Source organism: Dermacentor silvarum, chromosome 8, assembly GCF_013339745.2.
Source record: "Dermacentor silvarum isolate Dsil-2018 chromosome 8, BIME_Dsil_1.4, whole genome shotgun sequence".
NCBI lineage: Eukaryota > Metazoa > Arthropoda > Arachnida > Ixodida > Ixodidae > Dermacentor > Dermacentor silvarum.
This window is the reverse complement of record NC_051161.1, coordinates 144,095,246-144,104,571: the sequence shown is the minus strand read 5'-3', so window position 1 is coordinate 144,104,571 and position 9,326 is coordinate 144,095,246. Positions and strand designations below refer to the sequence as shown.

The following is a 9,326-nucleotide window of genomic DNA, read 5'->3' as shown; positions in this document are numbered from 1 at the left end:
GCAGTTTTCTCCAAAAGTTTCACGCTTCCTCTGCTATCCCTTACAAAAAATTCTAGTAACTTTCAATTAAATTTTTTAGACAAATATTACAAAACCTACCAACGGTCTATTGAAATTTCTCATACCATTTTTAAACTTCCTAAATACTTTATACCAACATCCTGTCGACTATTGGCCACCAATATTCAATTAAAATTTTATTTACGAACTTTCTTTAAACGATGAATGAACATCCTTCAACCATTAAAAGCAGGGCATCTTTTTACTTCATAGAAACATCCTAGTACCTTTTTTCCTACTTTTTGCTGTTTGCCCTAAAACCTCCCGGTAACTTTTTTCCAACTTTCTGGTGCTCGTCCTAGAAACATCCTGGTGACATTTATCCCCTTTTTCCAGCATTTTTAAAAATTGTCTGGTGGTGTTCTGATGCAACCTTGAACATATAAAAGTATGTACCTCTTAGCGAAACACACCAATCTTTTCAAACACTGATGTTTATTTTCCAACCGTTTCATACATGCCCTCAGAAGCCACACTCAAGCAATGACTATAATGTTTTCTTGATATCTCCCGTGTTCTTGATATCCCTCTTGCTGCAAGCCTAAAGGAGGAAACATGCAATAATAGTTAGCCTTATGAACTGTATCTAGACGAGATAGCATGATGCAGTCATCCACAAGAATTTGACTTCGAATGACCCACAATCAAAACGAAGATTTCAACTGACTGCCTTGCCATACATACTTAGAATGGCATTCACACCTCTGGGGTGCAAAGCTTCTTTTTGGGCGACGTCCTTGTGGGTATTGGAACGCCACCCAAAAAGTGACTGAAGCATTGCTGAAGCAGAACTGCTGCACATAATATGCATGTGTTACATGTAGGAATCGTACACTTGTGTAAAGTAGCCGTAAATCAGTTGCAGTAAAGATACTCAAAGTTTTTGGAACGGCTTCAGCGAGATATGCCGAACTCAATAAATCCGATGACATGCGTAAAGCACTTTTTGCCTAAACCATGTCTTTAGGAAGTAGAAAACATTTTTATAGACCCTCTAGTGCGCATTATTCACAGTTTGAAAACTCAATTTGCTAAAACCACAACAAATTATTATATTAAAAGTGACTATTTCAATATTTCCATCAAGTGCAGGGCAGCTTGAGCATGAAGCAAGCTTCCTTGTGACATCTCAGTAAATCCGAGGTAGTGAGCATGTGGTACCACAAACCACAGATGCACACATGTTCTGGGCAGTAGTCAGCACTGTTACCATGTCACCGGAAGCTTGTGTATTAGACAGCTGACAAGTAATATGAAAGAAAAGGTAAAAAGAATTGTTTGCATTTCAGATAAGTGACAGCAAAGAACAAGCTTTATCCAATGTCAACTGAGAAGGGCAGAGACACGCTGAAAAAATGCCAATGTAAAGGCGAACGCTCAGCGTTCAGCTGCACTGTCGTGGCTTGCAACTACTACCCGCAGAAAAAAAAGTGCCAATGTAACGGTGAACACTCAGCGTTCAGCTGCACTTTCATGGTGGCTTGCAACTACTGCACTGTGTGGATTGTTGTGATTTAGCAGTTTGCGTTACAACCTCAAATTTCGGTAAAATACAAAGGAGACCAGCTTCCTGCTTGAAGCCAACCTGTACTTGGGGTGCATATTAAACTTGTCACATTAAAAAGTTATTGGTTTGGTATATGCTTGAGGAATTACCTTCTCATACTGTGGCTAGGGATTCAGCAGGTACCTAATTAAGAAGAAAATGTTGCTGTTTGTATGCTAATTTTAGGAGATGAAGTACGGTACGCAATACATAAGTGTGACCGATTAGAGGGAACAATATAGGCGCAAAGGCAATAGTGTGAGAAGTGAGCTTCACAATACTGCATAATAAAAAACACATCTCGACCTCATGCTTATCAACGATTATCTTAGATCGTGGGATCGCATCCCGGCCGCGGCGGCCGTATTTCGATGGAGGCGAAATGCGATAACAACCGTGTGCTTGCATTGTAGTGCACGTTAAAGAACCCCAGGTGGTCAAAATTAATCTGGAGCCCTCCACTACGGCGTGCCTCATAATCAGAACTGGTTTTGGCACGTAAAACCCCAGAAAGAAGAAGAAGAGCGATTATCTTAAAAGGTAATCTGACTAGATTAATATACAGTCTGTACAGAGTATATCATGCAGTTATTCAAGTCAGGGTTCTATTTAGCTCAGAGGAGGCTAGTTAAAGGTACGTTCAATAAACTGAGGGCCCTCCAGATGGCCAAAACTGAAATGCAAGTGATTTGCCACTAGAAATCATGAAAATGGCACACACAGTAAAATGATTGCATATTACAGAAATATATCCTACAACACACAAGGCAATGACAGTTTTGTACGCACCTTTGTAAGAGCACGCTGATCAGGTGTTTTATAGTGGTGCTCTCCAGCTTGCCGCAGTGCTGCAGGTTCCTGTGGGATGCCTCCAGAATCCGCATAGCCTTCAACTGCAAGAAATGAATAGTTTATTCCAATGTGAATCTGGAAACCTGTCATATCAGTGTAATACTGAATTGCAAAGAGCCCCACACTAGCAGCTACATTAATGTGTGTCTCGTACAAATCTCTCATCATTATATCTCAGGAAGTTACATGGTTATTTATAAGAAGTGAGATTCCAGGCGGGAATGCAGCAAACATAAGACTACCAGGAAAATCCTCGAAACTCAAATATGTCGTAAAACAAAAGAGCATTGGATTATGAAAGAATTATTGAGCACATGAAAAGTCTTTTGAATCCTAGGCCGTGTTTGTATAGCGATGGTATTCCTTCTGCCTCTTCGTCAGGGGTTAGACCGACGCTCCGCCTGTGTTATGAACTGGAATAGCCGGCCGTTCAGGGTGGGTGGTAAGAGTGACGTAGGATCGAGCGCAAAGTATCGCTACGAAATCACAGCCCTTACTGGATTACTGCCAGGCACAGTCATTACCTGACTGGAAGAGCTGACATACTGTTCTTTAGATGAATATGTATATAATGTAGTAAAAGCTAGCGTCTGATTGAGATGTCTCGATTAAAAAGAAACCTCGTCATTGAAATATCGGCGTATATCTGCCCTGCAATAAAGAACACGACAGGTTCCATAGTTCAATATAGAATACAGACAGGTTCTCGCGACGCGGGCCTTCAAAGTGAACTGTATACAAAAAAAGTCTTCATACAAGCTCATATGTGCGCAAGCATCAAACATAGCTATCCTGTGCCAACGCTGTGAAGCCCATGACGCATTGACGTATACACACCTGCAGTGAACTCGCGGAAATGCCTATATAAGGAATAATTTTCTGCCGGGAAACTACGCAACAAACTAACTTCCAGTGTTTCCATAATTGTGTTCCCATTCAGTTATAGCAATCAGACGGGGTAAGAACGCAAGTACGCGATAACATCAACGGAAACGTTCGTAAAATTGCTTACTAAATATGCAAAGAAACATGGGCAACTTACGCTTAGAATACGCTCTGCTCTAGCCACACAAAACTCATTACATGAACCATAAGCTACAACAACGCGCACAAGCGCCAAGCTTGCTTACCTTTCAAGACGTAGTCAGCAAACGCTCCTTCGTCTCACAGGTACCGTGGCACCAACTCTCTTACGGGCGCAAACACTGTAGAACTACCGATGAAATACAGCACCACGAAAGCACAACCTTCAACAAATTCTTCGATACACTGTGACTCGAAGCCCCAGTACCAGGCTTTTCACGAGAGAGCGCTGGCAGGCGAGAACAAAGGCAGCTCGGACGGGCGTTGTACTACGACACTGTTGACATTGGTGTATCGCACAAAACACACGGCATTTCACGAGTCCAGAGGTTGTGCGATAGTTAACGCACACGATAAGGAGCAAATTTTGCCTAGGCACTTCTAATATAAAATTCAACTACCGGCTCACTGCAACGAGCACTCGCGCACAGCCAACGTGGTCCATAAGCTACAGCAACTTGGATTAGATTAGATTTATTGAAGAATATTTACAGAACGATGATGATGATGATGATTTATTGGCATCCCCTTTCAAGCGGGGCGGCGACAAATAGTCACCTAGCCTGCTTGATTTAATCAGGTATACTATACATGTTCTTTATCTAGCATTTTTGTATACCTCTCATTATTATTTCTCTTTTTCAAAAATTTACCTTGTGCCGCTGCCTATGATTTTAAGAGATCAGGTCATATCCATCTTTTCCCTGCTTTTTTTCCACCAGTACTCCAATCGTCTCTTGCTGATCTCTACGGCTGATCTGTTTATGTTTCCTTCCACTTTGAAACCAAGCGCTTCTGGGAGTTGCACGTTACCTACGGTTCTCGCTGGGTGGATCCCGTCGCATTCCATCAGGATGTGCTGAGTGGTTTCTGGATCTTTACTGCAGCATTCACATGTCTCATCTAGTTCCGATATGTTTTCGTCCTTAGGCAACCGGCTCGATCCTCAAATAGCAAGGCACTGCCCTTTGTGATATCGTACAGATTTTCCCTTCTAATTTCTTTCTTCTCATTCTTGTAAATCTCCATTGTCCTTTTTGTTTCCATTCTTTGCATACAATTCACGGTCTCTATTCCTCTCACTTCTTTCTGATGACCCCTGGTTGTCTATTTGCAGTTTCGATTATCCTGTACTTGGTTGCCAACTTCCTTGACCTCTTCCTCCATTCTGTGTCTACGCTTTTCATGTAGAGATACTTGTGCACTTTAGCCGCCCATTTATTTTCATCCATGTTCCTGAGTCTTTCTTCAAAACTAATTTTGCTCTGTGCTTCTCTGACTTCAAAAGAGGCCCAACCCATGTCACCCTGCACTGCCTCATTTGTGGTATTACCGTGTGCTCCCAAAGCCAACCGGCCTACTGATCTTTGGTTAACTTCCAAACCCGCCAATATATCCGATTTTAAGCATATAATGGCATTTGCGAATGTTAGCGCTGGCACCATTACTCCTTTTCCAGATTCCACGCACCACCTCATACTTATTGTGGCCCCACAGTGCTCTGTGTTTCATAATTGCTGCATTCCGCTTCCCCTTTATTTTCAGATTATCTTGGTGGTTGTTTGAGTAATCCTTCCCTTCGTTTATGTGTACGGCGAGGTACTTATATTGCTTCACTATGGGTATTACTTGCTGTTGAAACGAACAAAACACTGCAGCAGCGCCACACTTCGGTTAAAGAAGGAGAAATTGCCTCCTCGATTCGCATCGCTTCAGGAGCATGGCCTTCGAGATTTGCATTTGTCACTCAGGGGAAGTCGCAGCTGAAGCATGAGCCAATCCACGCGCCGCCCGCGCAGCTCCGTCTGCTTGAAATGGCGGACGGCCTACGGGCTAATATGGCACTTACCGAGCATATATTCGTGATCACCGCCCATATACACGTTAATTATGGCGCCAAGTGTAGCGTTTTCGAAAATACGTGCCCTCATCTTGAATTGGTGAGACCATATTTTATCTTATCGTTAGGAATAAAGGTGACAAAACGTGGCGATGGCTGGCGTGCTACAGCAGCTGAAGCTTCGGCTTCAGCAGCTGCCATGCCAGGTACACAACTGACTACTCAGCCAACTGACAATCGTAAATTATTGACTTGTTCGTCCAAGCAAGCATTTACGGAATCTGTGCTGCCGTACGAATTCCGCCAATATTTCAACACCGCGATCACCCGCAGTTTTGAAAAGAAAGGCTCTTTTAACAGTGACCGCGGGTAACGCATTTGCGAGAAAGCCAAGTTTTGTGTATAGTTTGCAAAAAATAGTAAAGGTATAAGGTTTCTTAAGAAGCCGAATTCCGAAAAAAAAGGTAAGCGTCGGGAAAACAAACGGCCCCATGACATGTCAGAAAGTGTATAGTCCTTGCATTGGTCCTGCAGATGCTAATACGTGGAGTGGTGGTAGCGTGTCTGCCTCAGAAGCAGAAGTCCCGTGTTCGAGTACCATTATTGGTCAACCTTTTTTTTCTTTTGAAGTAGGAAAACGTACGATACAATTTCACTGTGGCACGCCAAGATATTTTACATTAGCTACTGCTGATTATATATGCACGCGTAAGAACAAATATTATCCTGTCTCCTCGCTTTCTCTTAAAATGCAGGAAGCAATTAGCAATATGACACTCAGGTTATTCGTACTAATTATTGTATTACAGATAGTGCATGTTATGCTTCTTTATTGCAGTGTTAAATGATAAAATGAACGAAACAAATACAATTGTTATAATTTTCTTTACACAAAAGTAAAGACAGAGCCTACCAACTTTCCTTAAACATTCTTTAAACTTTCTTCAAACGAACTTGCTTCAAGCGAAAGCAAGACCGGAGCCTATCAACTTTCTTTAATGTTGCTTTAAACAAGCTTTCTTCAAGCGAAAATAAAAACAGAGCCTACCAACTTTTTTAAAACTTTCTTTGAACAAACTTCGTATGAATGAAAGTTAAAACAGAGCCTACCTACTTTAAACTTTCTTTAAAGAAACTTTGTTCAAACAGAAGTAAGAACAGAGCCTACCAGCTTTTTTTAAACTTTCTTTGAACGAACTTCCTACAAACGAAAGTTAGAACAGAGCCTACCAACTTTCTTTAAACTTTCTTTAAACAAACTTTCTTCAAACCGAAGTAAAAACAGATCCTACCAACTTTCTTGTAACATGTGTTAATAGAAAGTAAAATTACGCAGGATGTTACTAAAGTTGATAGACAGCTTGGCAAGAGTTCTAATGAAAGTAAGAAAGTATTTTGTATGGGATGGCGCTTTCGCGTTGGATAAACAAGGTCCAGAAATGGTGTGAAAGGACTCGTTCAACCAGCCACATAGATTTTGTGAATTAAAGCCTCTGACACTGCAGTGTGATATTGACGGCATTGCATAGACAGGGTGAAAGCAAAAGTTGGCGACATGCCTATGGAGTGCAGAAAATATTGTTGGTCAAATCATGCAGTAGTTCAACATTGCTGTCTTAACTTTCCGAACTGCGTAGTTTGCGTACCTTCACGTGTCGCAATCAACAGTTGCCTTTATGTGTAAAAAAACTGTACAAGATATTGCGATAGAAGCCTTGTCTACGAATGGTGGTAGATAAAACATGCAGTAGAGGAGTCTCCGATAATGTCGTTTGAAGTATTATTTCCGTTCCTCTCCAAATGTAACTGGTTCAGGTGCAGATAGAAACAACTCACTTTGATAACATCTATTAGGCCGTCGTCCGGAGCAAGCGACTCATGGATCGCAACCAAGATGTCTTTGTAGCCTCCGTCTGCTTTGTCTAGACTAAGTCCTAGAACAGACGTGGACGTCACAGCTGCGTGCAGTGCACAAACAGGCAGCAGAAACCTGCAACATTGGGCGACAGGCAATCGAAAGCAACGCTCATGGTTGGAAGCGGGATGAACATCTGTCACCATGTGTTTCATAATATTGCGATTGAATTGCTTACTGTAATTGACTTTAGCACAAGTTCTTTCTACTATAAGGCAGATGTACTGCCGTAATTACGGATAAGCAGTACGGCCGCGCAGCCGAAAGAAAGCGAAAACGAATATCGCGAGGCCTAAAGCGATCCTCGGAATCAAATTGTATTTTAGACCTAATGCAGTGCTATATTGTCGCTACAGATTTAACAGCGATGCGCGCACTATCAAATTACTTTTGTACATCCTATAAGAACTGAAAGAAAAATTAAAATAAATAAAACCAGTTATGAAATTCAACTGTGAGGACGAAGGGCCCACTCACCGCAACGCCATCGAATCTTCCTCTTCTTCATAATACTCGAAGCCAAGGAAGACTGCAATCTAAAGGTTACTTTCTCTTTTTTCAGAACAAGATACACTGCGATATGTCCGCCATAGGGAAAAAAAGGGAAAAAATATGCTAGCTTGTCGAACGATTAAAATAAAATATTGCATTGCAGAAAGCTCGCGTCATTTAATACTGACGTCGCGGATACAGTCGCAGATAACTGTAAAAGATGACCAGCGTTGGAGAAGGGTAGCATCTTTGAGACTGCGGCATGTCTCAAAACCAGCGGCACTCAACGAGTAATTTTCAGATTTCGACACAAAGCAATATAAAATAACACTGCAATACTTAGTACTGTATAATGTGCATGTAAAGGCATTGTGTGTCTTCTCGTGTGCTCATTAAAAAAATCTGCATAAGGAAGAGGAGGAGGAACAAACTTTTATTTAAACCAGCAGTTTAGTTGGCTGGGCCTAGGCCTCCCACGTGGGTACGTCGAGGTCTTGCCTTTTCGCCGCCTCGCAGGCTTGCTGGGTAGCCCAGAGTTGGTCGTCGACGTGGGAGCTGCACAGCATAAACACAATTTCACTTATTTAAATTTGCAATTTATCACGCGCATTTTATTATACTTTTTCTGCAAGAATAAATTATTGTTGCTTTCTTTTTATAGATCGGCGAACTGTGAGCTTGAAACATTTGAAACGTTGTAAACATATTAAAAAATGGCTTAGTGCATGAGGCATGTCTAATCAGATCACACGCGCGACGTGAACGGAGTTGCTGAAAGTGAAATCTACGCCAGTACCAGCGCTTACTCTAGAATATACTTTGACACATGTACGAATAGCGAAAGACTAACCGCGGTCGTGCTTGCCTCTATCATCGAGGACGAAAACAGGGGGATTGTCTCTGCCATGGCAAAACAAGGCACTCTGCCGATCCGTTGGTTCCAGACACTGGCATTTCTTATTCTACTAGTACTGATCATTACTTATACCAAGCATTTCAAGATTACCATTTTTTCACATAACGAATTGGGATGCTTACGCGAATAAATGCGTCTTTTCTTCATTCTTGCCCCTAAGCATTCAAGTGCCAAGCAGTGTTTCACGAAGCGCTTAAAACGTTCATAAACAAAACATGTGCTCATCAGCTTGGAGGATGGTGCTTCCTCTTGCCGTGTCGACACCATCCTGGACGTTTCGGAAAGATCTGAATAAGTTTACTGGAAATTGCAACGTTCTGCATTTGGTTTTAATTTGGCAGGATTTCAGCTTCAGTTGAACAAGCTTTAGTTTGTTATCGAAGTCGCTGTGTAATTATTTTCAGCCTTAGTTCGTTGAAATTCTATTTATTCTTCTTGTTGATCCGAATTGATAAACTAGTAACACGCTAGCTGTTTTTGATATATACGATGCATGCTGATTATATGTAAGCAATCAACTTTCGCCTGAAAAGTAATCTTGCGACCTTGACTGGTCCTTTGTCTTCGGCGGAATGGGTAAGGGCTATCAAGAATATCCTGCCCGAGAGCAGCTTTGATTTCA

At 41.7% G+C, this 9,326-nt stretch overlaps 1 long non-coding RNA gene across 1 annotated transcript; it reads right to left on the bottom strand.

Moving 5' to 3' along the window:
* Positions 1-558: 558 nt before the first annotated feature.
* LOC125947803 (uncharacterized) lies at positions 559-3,773 on the bottom strand. The gene is made up of 3 exons (XR_007468504.1): positions 3,589-3,773; positions 2,396-2,499; positions 559-601 (listed from the first exon to the last, which is right to left on the bottom strand). It is a non-coding gene; the product is annotated as an uncharacterized LOC125947803 (long non-coding RNA).
* Positions 3,774-9,326: the final 5,553 nt, after the last annotated feature.